Below are 13,580 nucleotides of genomic sequence, written 5' to 3'. Positions count from 1 at the left end.
CCAAATTGTTTTAATCAAACCATCCCTTTGCTCTATTGCCTCAAAAATATCAAGAAAATCTATTAGACAAACCAACAAAACAACTCATAAATCCAGATAATTAGAAAAACAAACACTGGTAAAACTTTTTTTTTTTTGGTTATGCTGGCTCCTAGATTCAAATCTTGGTTTTGTCCCTGATTAATATGTGTGTAGAAAGAATAATGCATCCAAAATCAGATAAGATCTATCTCTTCATAGAAATATACATCGGTGAAAACATATGTCCTATCTAAAAGGTACATTTTTTTTACACACTATTATGTTTATGAAGCTATATATACAATCTATCAAATGAGATTTATTATATATATGAGATTTGTTGTTCATACTATCAGACCCTTAATTTGTTAGCACGTTATTCGTACGTACTGATAGTTCAATCTCAATCAAAAAATAATGGTAATTAATATGATTGTGCACATTCAAGTTGATACTCTATGATTTGACAATACGTATGTGTATATTTAATATTAGGTTCATCGTGTATCACATCATACACTTAACAACACTACCCAATAGCGACCTGGCCTTGACGAAGATATAACAGTGGGTCTCTTTCGCAATGAAATTAGGGCACTACGTACTAGTCCTAGCCACGGACAAGGTTTGAGTCTCTTTCGCAATGAAATTAGGGCACTACGTACTAGTCCTAGCCACGGACAAGGTTTGAAGAACTAGTTCATACTTGTAAGGTTGTCTATAACAAGACTTAAATGCAGTTCATGTACTAGTCATTAAAGTTCAACCATAGGGGACAAAATTGGCCTTTGCTCTTTTCGGGCAAAATAAATAGCATTCTATCTCCTTTTCCAAATTAATTAGGAAAATGTCTCTCTTTTAAAAATCGACTTTCTCAAAATCGAGTTTAAAATTTTTTTTTTGAAGTCCTATAATGACGTTTTAATGACCTATAGTGACGTTTTGTAACTCGATCTCCACGAAGTTGAGTTACATGTAATTTTTTTACCTAGAACCAGGGGCGGAGTCAGGGGGGTTCGAGAGGGGGCACTTGCCCCCCCTGACCCTGCCCAAAATTTTCCTTTTTCATGTATCAAAATTTTATATTCATATCTTTTTTTACTTTATTAATATTTTTTAAAGTTCAAAATTTATAAAAAAATATGATAAAAAATAAACTTAAATAAAGAAGAAAAAGTCTTAATTAAAGAGATGAAAATACCATCCCAAAAAAAAAAAAAAGTTTCCTTTCAAAAGTATTAAGCAATAAAATTTGGAAACAATTACATGAAAAATTCCATAAAATATATAAGGGGATTATTTTATTGGCTATATATTAAAAAAAAAACTAATAAAATATACAAAATATAATGATATGCAATGATTTTAGGGGATCTTTCAATATTGAATGATCACTTACTATTCATATTACTGGCATTTAATTGTCAAGTTTGGTTAATATTTTGTATATATGATGCATATGTTGTATGCTACATACACAATATGTATTTGTTTATGGAAACACATGTATATTAGTTATAAATTTTGCCCCCCCTAAGGTCAAATCCTGGCTCCGCCACTGCTAGAACTCGATTTTATGGAGCTTGAGTTAAAAAACGCCACTATAGGTCCTTAAAAACGTCACTATAGGACTTAACTAGATTTTGAGAGAGTCGATTTTCAAAAGAGAGACATTTCCCTAATTAGTTTAGGAAATGGGGTAGAATGCTATTTATTTTGCCCAAAAAGGGCAGAAACCAATTTTGTCCCAACCATAGGAGTTAGATCTTCTTAGTTCTTAGGTCACCGGAATTTGCTGGATGTAGATGTCGGAGACGAGATTTGGATCTGGTGTAAAACCACACTGTTTAATTATTATATTGGTGTAAGATGTAAAAGTTGGATGCCCCAAAAGTAAAAAGTATAAGGAATTTTCGGATCTAAGGATTGAAATTAAAAGTGAAATTTTAATTTTTAATTTCAACAATTAATTTGCTATTACTTGGTGATCGGGATCTCCGGAGCCAAGCATTAGAATATTTAAAACACTGACACAAATTAAAGTTAAAAAAAAAAAAAATCACAATTCTCTATTTTCTCATTAGAAGGAACTTAATTTATTTATTTTTATAGTAAATATGTAAAACAAATTTTCAATTAATGCATGGCAAAAGTTATTCATTAAATTACCAGAATAATAGTTGGTCACTAGCCTCTCTCTCTCTCTCTCTCTCAAATATATGGTTAGTTCATTTTTAAAATACAATATATATATATATATATATATATATATATATACACACACGATTAGTTTCTAAAAGTCCATAAATGATTTTAATCATTGAAGTTTAATAGGGATTAAAATTAAGCAATTTCTTTAAGTTTATTACTGATCAAAATCAATGATTTAAAATTTTCAAGAACTAAAAACAATTACTTTAAATTTGTTAGGGACTAAAAGCGATCACTTTATATTTTAGATACTAAAATTACTCATGAGCTAAATTTTAATGATATTTGGCATTTTTTTTAATAAAAAAATTATCAAATGTTTCTTATTTCTTTATTTGTATTGGTTGGGAGTAGGGTACCTCAACAAATGGGAGGCAACTTATTATGATGAAAAAATTTCCTTGTATCTATACTACTTCTCCTTGTAAAGGTGGGGGTTGGGTTTAATTAATCTATTATGAATACGGAATTTTATAGGATTAATTTTTTTAGAAAACATAATTAGGAGTATGTTTTTTCGTGTACATATCAACGACACAAAATATATTATAGCTTGTATTATTTAACAAAACTTTTGAAAAATTCACAAAGGAAAAAGGAAATATATTTGTATCAACTAAATTTTTTGACAATAAAATATGAAATAATTAAAAAAGAAAAGAGAAAAAAAATTGAACTAGAATAAAAAAAAAAAAAAAAAAAATATATATATATATATATATATAGTATTTTTACTTTTGATAGTAGATTTTCAGCTGAAGCAAATTGTCAATTTTATTATAAAAAAATTAAAATTTAAGTGAAAAAAAAATTACAAGTAACCATGTCTAGAATTAATATATGATGTGATATGTTTCTCAGATATATACATATGATGTGATCTATCATCTAGCGGATAGAATCATATATATATAGATGGCTTTTTCTTCCCTTCTCAAAATAAATTAATCAATGTGCTGTAGAACTGCGATACAGTTCTACGGCACTGACAATGGCTATTAATTTAAGGACAAATTTTAACTACAAAATTAGTTGTAGCATTGTAGTCTAATGTTATAACTTTATTCAATATAATTAACATTATTATATGATGGGGAAGGACAAGTGTAGCTCATCCTTGTGTTGTCGTCCACAGAATGCAAGTTACCACAACAGTTGGACCTGCCCTACTCGTCCATTGTATCATTCATAGGTTGTCTAAATGTAAGATTTATTTATAAGAGCTTATGAATTAGACCACGTGTAACCATTTTAAATATATGAGTAAGGTCCGGATTCATTGCTATAACTTCCTACCAAGTACTTAACTTCCAATAATGGTTATAGGAGATAAGAGTAGATATCAAAACTTCTATGGCAGTTGTAATAGTTGAGTTTAACCTTTCAGACCTCCACAAATATGGGAGAGGTTACAAGACAAGAAACCGCTCCAATGCACACTATATAAGCACTCATCCTCATCGGACAAGGGTAAGTTCCACTATTTTTATTGAAAAGAAAAAGTTGGAGTTCTTGAGTTTAAAAGAGAGAAACTAACTTAAGCATTGGAGGATTCTTGGCCGGTTCACCCCGGTCTCCTTTGATTTTATTTCATCTTTCTTTGCAGGCCTTTCAAAAGATTACCAGCCATTTGAAATCCAGAGTATTTAGTCTACTGATTTTCTGCATATCATTAGTTGGCGCCGTCTGTGAGGAGAGACAAATTGTGTTTTGCAGTTCATCTTTCTCTGACAAAAGGCTATATGGTTCGGACAAGATCAAGGGCCACTAGTCCAAGCCACCAGGAGAGTAAGGATGCCTCTAGCAATCCTCACCGTGATCAATAGTCAGCGCCTGTCATGCAACCTCCTTCCATCCAACATGTATAGTCTATAGTAGCCGCCATGGCAAAATTAACTCGTCAGAATCAAGAGTTGACTAGGGAGATTGATCTAAGGAGGCAACACCATGAAAGATATGCGGAGGAACAAGCCCAGAGTCAAGAAGATAGAGGAAATGCTGAGCCTGAAAACCAATCAAGGGGTACTGCTTCACAAAGGGTGCTACACCTAGAGAGGGAAATGGATCAAATGAGAAAGGTCATAGACGAGATGTGGGAGAACATGAGAAGAGCGAATCTCGTAGATGATTTGGTTCATCGAATAGACTCTCCTTTCACAGCTTCCATCAATGGTCACCTTTTACCACTTAAGTTCAAGATGCCTTCTTTGGACTCATATGATGGAACACGCGACCCTTTTGACCATATTGCTACTTTCAAGACTACAATGCACCTTTAAAGGGTCCTCGACGAGATTATATGTAGGGCCTTCCCTACTACTCTCAAAGGGCTGGCATGAGTATGGTTCAGCAAGATACCTCCAAATACTGTGAGTTGTTTCGAAGAATTGAGTAAGCTGTTTGTCAACAATTTTATTGGAGGGCAAACGCATAAGCGTTTCTCATCCAACCTGTTAACTATAGAGCAAGGGGAAAATGAAAGCTTGTGGTCTTTCATTACTCGTTTCAACAGAGAAGCCTTGACCGTGGACGAGATGGATGACAAGTTATTATTGGCGGCCTTCCATAATGGAGTTCACTCTGATTTATTCATCCATAAGCTTTATAAGCAAGAGCCTCAAACCATGGCTGAACTCGTCCATTCGGCCCAAAACTTCATGAATGTAGAAGATGCAATTATAGCTAAGAAGAGGAAGAGAGCTGAGCGAATGGAAGCAGACCTCCCACGTCATCCTGAATCAAGTCCTCATCTAAAGAAGGCATGGATGGGAGAGAAGAAAGATCGAGACAATAAGAAGGTAGGCTCTTCGGCACGGAGTCAGAAATACACGCCCTTGAATATGTCGCTTGAACAAGTGATAATGCAAATCAAGGACGATCCTTCTTTGAAGTGGCTGAAGAAAATGAAGGGAGATCCTAACAAGCGCTATAGGAACAAGTATTGCTGCTTCCACAGAGACCATGGGCATGACACAAACGAATGTTTCGATTTGAAATAGCAGATAGAAAATCTCATCAGGCAAGGAAAATTGAGAAATTTTCTTGGATGAGATCACAAAGACAAGAAGTTGAAGGGAAAGCTAGAAGAGTCGTCATGACCTCTACTTGGAGAAATAAGAGTCATCATAGGAGGAACCTTGACAGGACAATCTTTTAAGTCAAGGAAGACGTACCTGAAGGTAGTGCAAAATGTCCAACTTTCAGGATGATCCCCAAGGACGAGAGCAATGGATGAGTAGGCCATCACGTTCATGGACGAAGATACTGAAAGGGTTCACCACCCACATGACGACGCGATCGTCATTACTTTGCTTATTGCTGATTATACGACTAGAAGGGTGTTGGTGGACAATGGGAGTTCGGTGGACATCTTATATTATCCTACTTACCAGCAAATGAGGTTTAGACGAGATCAACTTCATCCAGTGAAATCACCCTTAGTAGGGTTTGGAGGGATGAAAGCATAGCTTGTGGGTACAATTACGTTATCCGTGGTGGTTAGAGCATATCCATAACAGATAACCAAAGAAGTAAACTTTCTTGTCATGGATTGTTCGTCGTCATACAACGCCATCATTGGAAGACCAACTTTAAACAGTGGGAAGATGGTAACATCTACTTACCACCTATTAGTCAAATTCCCTACAGAGTACGGGATAGAGGAAGTGCAAGGAGACCATTTAGCTATAAGAGAGTGTTATTTGGCCATGTTGGCTATGGACGAGTTCATTCAAACAATGAGCATAGAGGAGAGGAGAGTTGTTGCAAAGCCCACTGAAGTGCTGGAAGACATTTCTTTGGACGAGAGTAACCTTGAGAAGTATACAAGAGTAGGAGCAAGTATGGAAAGCAAGACGAAGTAGGACCTTGTCCAGTTCTTAAAGAAGAGCATTGATGTATTTGCATGGAGTCACGAAGACATGCCGTGTATTGACCTTAGTATCATTACCTATTGTCTAAATGTATATCCTTCTTTCAAGCTTGTGCGTCAAAAGAAAAGAGTGTTTGCCCTTGAACGAGACAATGCCATTAAAGAAGAAGTTCAAAAGCTAACAACAGCAAGATTTATTCGGGAAGTTTATTACCTGGACTGGTTGGTTAATGTGGTGATGGTCAAGAAGGCTAATGGCAAATGGAGGATGTGCGTGGATTTCACCGATCTGCACAAGGCTTGTCCCAAAGATAGGTATCCATTGCTGCATATTGATCAATTGGTGGACTCAACAGTGGGTCATAAGCTGCTAAGTTTTATGGATGCCTTCTTAGGTTATAACTAGATTAGGATGGACGAGGCAGATCAAGAGAAGACATCCTTTGTCACCAATCAAGGCCTGTTTTGTTACAAGGTGATGCCCTTCGGGTTGAAGAATGCGGGGGCAACTTATCAAAGGCTGGTGAACCATATGTTTCGTCCACAGATTGGGCAGATTGTGGAACTCTATGTAAATGACATGTTGGTAAAAAGCCTAGACAAAGGGAAGCATCTGGACGACCTCTAAGAAACTTTTGACACGCTTAAACAGTATAACATGAAGTTAAATCCGAGCAAGTGTGCTTTTGGAGTTTCATTAGGAAAATTCCTTGGTTTTATGGTTTCACATAGGGGAATTGAGGCAAATCCTGATAAGATCTGAGCGATCTTGGATATGGAGCCACCAAGGAATATCAAAGAAGTCCAGTCTCTTATTGGATGAGTCACTGCCCTTAATAGGTTTGTCTCTAAAGCTACTGACAAGTGCTTACCATTTTTTAAGGTCCTTAGGAAGGCATTTGAATGGATAGATGAGTCTCAAAAGGCCTTTCAAGACCTCAAGGCCTACCTCATAGTAGCTCCTTTGTTGAGTCCGTCTATACCAAGGGAGGAATTATATTTTTATTTAGCGGTGTCCCTGCATGTAGTAGCTTAGCATTGATTAGAGAAGAAGTGAAGATACAAAAGCCGGTTAATTACACAAGTCGAGCGCTAAGAGGGGCTGAAGGACGATACCCAATGATCGAAAAGCTGGCCTTTGCTTTGGTCACGGCTTCTAGGAAGTTAAGGCATTACTTTTAGGCTCATGTCATCAATGTCTTGACAAAACATCCACTAAAGAAGGCAATGCTGCAGGACAACTAATCCAATGGGCCATAGAACTCAGTGAGTTTAATGTCAAGTACTAACCAAGAAATGCGATCAAGGCACAGGTATTGGTGGATTTCATTGCAGAGTTTAGTTCTAATCAAGGTGAACTAGATGAGGTGGATGAAGTAAAGAGGTGGGTCGTCAACGTGGACGGCTCGTCCACATTGTATGCAAGAGGGATTAGAGTTATACTCAAATCCTCAGAAAGAGATGAGTTGAAATATGCAGCCCATCTATAATACCAAACTGCCAACAATGAAGCTGAATATGAAACTCTCCTTAAAGGATTGGAATTGGCTAAGTCTTTAGGGGCGGAGTCAGTAATCATCCATGGGGATTCTCAGTTGATCATCAATCAAGTGAATGGAATATGTGAAGCTAAAGAAGATCGGATGAAGAAGTATTTAAACAAGGTAAAGCAGCTCGTCAAAAAATTTAAAGAAGCCAGTTTTGTTCAACTCCCGTAGGAGGCAAATATGGAAGCAAACGCTTTGGCAAAAGTAGCTTCAGTAGGGGGAGCCATGGACGAGTGTGATAAAGTCCAATATATGTTAAGCATAGATCTTCTAGAGGTATAGCAAATTGAAGGGGAAGAAAATTGGATGACTCCAACAATCGTCTATCTCAAGGATGGAAGGCTTCTAGAGAACAAGGACGAGGCTAGGAATTTGAGGATCAGAGCTGCCAAGTATGTCCTCATAGACAAAGTGTTGTACAAACGAGATTTCTCTCAGCCCTACTTGAGATGTTTAGCCCTGGATGAGTTGAACTATGTATTGAGGGAAGTTCATGAAGGGGCGTGTAGAAACCACTTAGGAGTAAGAGCATTAGTCCATAAAGTCGTTTGTGTAGGTTACTACTAGCCAACTATTCAAGTAGATGCTAAGGCTTATGTCAAGGTGTGTGACCAGTGCCAACGCTTTAGCAACGTCCCTAGACAACCATCGGAGTATCTCACCCCGATGATGGCCCCATGGCCCTTTGCGCAATAGTGATTGGACATCTTAAGCCCTTTTCCACTATGAACCAAGCAGATAAAGTTTTTGGTAGTAGGGATTGATTACTTCACTAAATGGGTGGAAGCCAAACCCTTAGCAAAAATCACACAACAGAATGTCGAGAACTTTGTTTGGAAGAGCATTGTATATAGGTTTAGGGTACCTAGGGTATTTGTATCTGACAATGGATGACAATTTGATAATACACCTTTCAGGGATTTTTGTGAACAACTCGGAATAAAAAATCATTACCCCTCACCCTTCCACCCTCAAACGAATGAACAAGCAGAAGTAGCAAACCAATCCTTGTTGAAAATCATCAAGACTCGGCTCGAGGAGGCAAATGGAGTATGGCTAGATGAGCTACCAGGTATTCTATAGGCTTACAGGATGACTGTGAAGACCCTTATAGGGGAAACCCCTTTCAAATAAGCTTATGGAAGCGAAGTAGTCATACCTGTAGAAGTACACATAGCCAACCATAGGGTAATGAAGTATCAGTACAAGGATAATGAAGAACAACTTCGTCTTAACTTCGATCTCATTGACGAGGTAAGGATGGATGTGGAGCAAAGGACAACAAGATACAAAAATCTTATGGCTAGGCAATATGATGCAATGGTGAAACCCAAGCGCTTTAACATTGGAGACCTCATTTTAAAGAGGGTCTCTTGGGCAACCAGAAACCCAGCCCATGGGAAACTGGGGCCTAATTGGGAAGGACCCTACAGGGTCATTAATTGCAAAAGGCAAGGATCATACTACCTGGAAACCCTAGATGGATGGAAGTTGGGGCACCCTTGGAACGTAGAGCAACTGAGAAAGTATTATCAATGAAAGGTCAGCTAGGATGAGCAGCACCATGGATGAAGTTGAAGTGTTTCCTTTATATTTATGTTTATTTCTACTACTACATGTTTTGAGTATTTTAATTCCCTAAAAAGAGCATTAGACTTTAACTTATGCGCTATCTAAGGACAAGTTTATGGTGGACGAAGTTATGTATTAAGTCTATTTTTAATTCCCTAAGGCACTAGCTTCTAAGCATGTGCCATGCTTGTGGACGGTGTTTATGTTTGTATATGAAGTTTGGATTTCCAATACATATGATGTGTGAATCTACTTTCCATAATTTCATCCACAAAAAAGCTAAGGCTCAAGACGAAAAGTCTCCGAATGTAGGGATATAACATCTACAAGCTTTCCTCGAAATGAGGATAAAGTAAAGAAAAGTAAGCTTAAGGTATATTTGTCTAACCAATGGATGGAATAAGGCCTGAAGCGTATTCATCCAAGAAATGTACGAAAAAATTCGTGCACGCAACAACATTCAAAATCCATAGATAAATATCCAGCTGTCCAACACTTGGACGAGCAAATGTTGGAAACATCCAGCCTATGGACGGAGAGTGAGAAATAGCTACTAAATCTCTAGATGAGTAAAGCTAATAAAAACAATGCCATTCGTAAAACGAGTTGTGAAAATTTGTAGAATGGTAAGAATATTGAACATAGGAAAGTTACACTAACATGGACGAGCTAAAAGCCTCCATGAGTGGATGGACTACAAGCCATTATGACATGGATGGTGTAAACAAAGAAAAACACATTCATACAATAATATTATAAAATAAAGTGATGGAAATAAACGATCATTTATGCATAAAGTTTGAAAAAGGGTAGACGACCACCGTCTAAAAACCCTTAATAAATCCTACCAACCATGTTTGGAAGCTCGTCCTAAAAGATTGGAGATGAGAGAAATGTACTTTGATAAATTTAAATTGTCCCAAATAGTGGACCTCATAAAAAAAAAAAAAAAAAAATTACAAAGGTATTTCAAAAGTTCTTCACTGAGGGTTATCTCTGGAGGTGGGATTGTCTTAAGTAGGGAGGGTAGTGGCATTGCCTTCAATATTGACATCTTCAGAGCTTGTTTGGAATAGGGAGCGCGCGGCACCCATATTAAGCTTAATGGAACTGAAGTCAACTTCTGGGAAGCGTTCCTCAGCATCTATATGAAAATTTTCAAAGCCAGTAGCATAGTTTTCATCTAAAAGATTAGTATACTGTTTGGAAGCTTTGAACTCCGCAACGACATCGTCTTTGTCATGCTTCACCTTCTTTCCTCAACGATTGGGAAGGTTTCCCAAGTCAAGTGTCTTGGATAAAGACTTCCTTTTGTCCCCAGTAGAAGGACGAAGCTGGGATTGGGTTTTAGGCCTGTTTGCCTCGTCCATGACCTCCTTTCCCTTATTTTCTTTCATAGTAGCCATCCCTAAATGATAATAATAATAATAATAATAATAATAAAGAAATAAAAAAAATTATTAAAGTTAAGCCAAGGAGTATGACACAAATAATACTCAGATAAATTCTAAAAAGGAAACTCATGTCTATGAACAGTAAGCTCGTGAGCAATGGTTTCAACAGTTGGTTTAGGGCCGAATCCCCACCTAGCAAGATTTTGAAAGGTGACCAATGAATGGAAACTCCTATCAACGTAATGGCGAGCCCTGTGGATGCGGTCATGATAAAACTTGCTTAAAGATGGTTGTCTAACAGCTATATATATATATATATATATATATATAGATATAAAGAAAAGAAAAGAAAAGAAAAGAAAAGAGAAGGGTTAAGACAATTATAAACAAAAGAAAAAAATAATACATAAAAAAAAACATACCTTCAGGACGAAGGTTCCCTAATTCCCTAGTGTAAGGGGCAAATGTATCCCTTCCAACCTCAACAGGGTTCCCGACCCAGAAACCAGAGATGAAGAAAAACTCCGTCTTCCAGTTTCTATCAGACGAGAAAAGGGATTTTATTAATCTACAATCTATACCCCTAGCTGTAAATTGATAAAAGCCAAGGGTCTGGTTAATTTCTGAGGGTTTGTAGTAGAAGAGGAACTCGTCCATAGTAAGAGGACGATCCCCTCCAAATACTTCCCTCCATAAAACTTGCATAGAGACCACCAATCTCCATGCATTAGGGTTAAATTGACATACCCCCAAGCCTAACTTAACAAGTAATTCTCTAGCAAAAGCATTAAGGGGTAGCCTAAGTCCCCCTAAAAGGTAAGCCTCATAGACGCCTATTCCAAAGTGAGGGTTGCGGCACCACTCCCCACAGATGGCTAACCTAGGGTTAAGGTCATCAGGAATCTGATACCAAGTCCTAAGGGAGGCGAGTCTTTGTTCACTTGTTTCGGAAGGAATACCTACAGCTCAACTATAAGCTGTTTCCACCTTGTCTAAAGGACTAGATGGAGGGACACTTGTTGAGGTGCCAGCTCTAGACCCAGAAGCTGCCCTTGTCCTAAATTATTCCTAGAAAACTTCTAAGGGAACTCTAGAAACACTGAACGTGTGCTCCTTGTCTGTGGTGTTCCCCCCACTGCTACTGTTGCTAGTAGTATTGCTAGAGCCACTATAACTAGTTGAATTGTGATACTTGTCTATAACCTTATCTATACTATTACTAAACAAAGAGACGACAATTTTAGACATGTTAAAGAAAACTTAAAGGAAAGCCTAAAGACGAGAATAAAAAAGAATACTTGGCTCTAGACGGAAGAGGACTATAGACGCAGAAGAACTTCTAGACGAGGCTCTAGACGACAGATGTCAAGGAGGAAAATTTTTGAAATGCGAAGGGCAAGAGGGGAATTCTACTATTTATAGACAACGAAGGCTAGCATCTGAGACGACATGACCAGCCAGGGAGGACCACATGGCTTCCTTCTTGAAAGACGAAACATTGTGATTGAAACACACCAAATTGGACCACATGTCAAAAAAAAAAAAAAGAAAGAGGAGAGAGAAAAGAAAATGGACACTCTGATGACGTACAACACAAGGGCAAGGGGGTAGCTGATGGGGAATGATAAGTGTAGCTCGTCCTTGTGTTGTCGTCCATAGAATGCAAGTTACCGCAACAGTTGGACCTGCTCTACTTGTCCATTGTATCATTCATGGGTTGTCTTAATGAGAAGCTCGTCTATACTAAGGAAAGTCGTCCTGTATGGATGACTTCTCAACACTTATATTGGTTTATGAATCAGACCATGTGTAACCATTTTAAATATATGAGTAAGGTTCGAATTCATCGCTATAACTTCTTGCCAAGTACTTAACTTCCAATAATGGTTATAGAAGATGAGAGTAGATATCATAACTTCTATGACGGTTGTAATAGTTGAGTTTAACCCTTCAGACCTCCACAAATATGGGAGAAGTTACAAGACAAGAAACCGCTCCAATGCACACTATATAAACACTCATCCTCATCAGACAAGGGTAAGTTCCACCATTTTTATTGAAAAGAAAAAGTTGGAGTTCTTGAGTTTAAAAGAGAGAAACTAACTTAAGTATTGGAGGATTCTTGGCCGGTTCACCTTAGTCTCCTTTGATTTTATTTCATCTTTCTTTGTAGGCCTTCCAAGAGATTACCAGCCCTTTGAAATTCGGAGTATTTAGTTTACTGATTTTCTGTGCATCATCACTATATATTTTAAAAATCTAATTATTGAATTGCACGTTCTTTACGCTTTTAATACACATGTCAAATTTTGTGTTAATCTAATATTATTTACTATATGATTTATAAGCTTATATTTTATGCATAATTTTAAATTACAAAAACTTGTAATTTAAACATCTATTGATGACATAGCTATTAGTATTTAATTTTCTAGAAATTTTGTACACATGAAAGATATAAGAAGAAGATGTAATCCAATAGTGAATTTGTCAAAATTCACATCCAATTAATTATGTTGAGTAAGGTTGTAGTCTTAAACTACAACTAACTTTGAAACTAAATTTTTTCCCTTAATTTAATTAATGCCATTTAGCTTTGAATGGGGCATCCTTAATTAATTAATTAACTTGCGAATCATGTTGGAAATTTGTCTCTATGACTTCAGGCTTCCAAGCATTTATCTAAAAGGTTATTTTTAAACTCATAGAGGACACTTTTTCATATTGTAAATCGTTCAAACTTCAAACGATAATATGTGCCACACCAAATTCTTGCCGTGCATTTTCTCATTGACCCAAACCGCGTCTCAGCCCAAAAGCAAGAACAGAAAAGCAGATTTTTTCTTTTTGCTCAAAAGGTTATTGCATATAAAGTTTCAACGTTCAAAGCTACAACAGGGGAAAAAAAAAAATCATGAATGCTGACATACCATACCGTGCTTAAAGTATATTACTTACCAAACA

This window comes from Quercus robur, chromosome 4, assembly GCF_932294415.1.
Source record: "Quercus robur chromosome 4, dhQueRobu3.1, whole genome shotgun sequence".
Classification (NCBI taxonomy): domain Eukaryota; kingdom Viridiplantae; phylum Streptophyta; class Magnoliopsida; order Fagales; family Fagaceae; genus Quercus; species Quercus robur.
The sequence above is the reverse complement of the archived record's forward strand: the minus strand, read 5'-3'. Positions refer to the sequence as shown.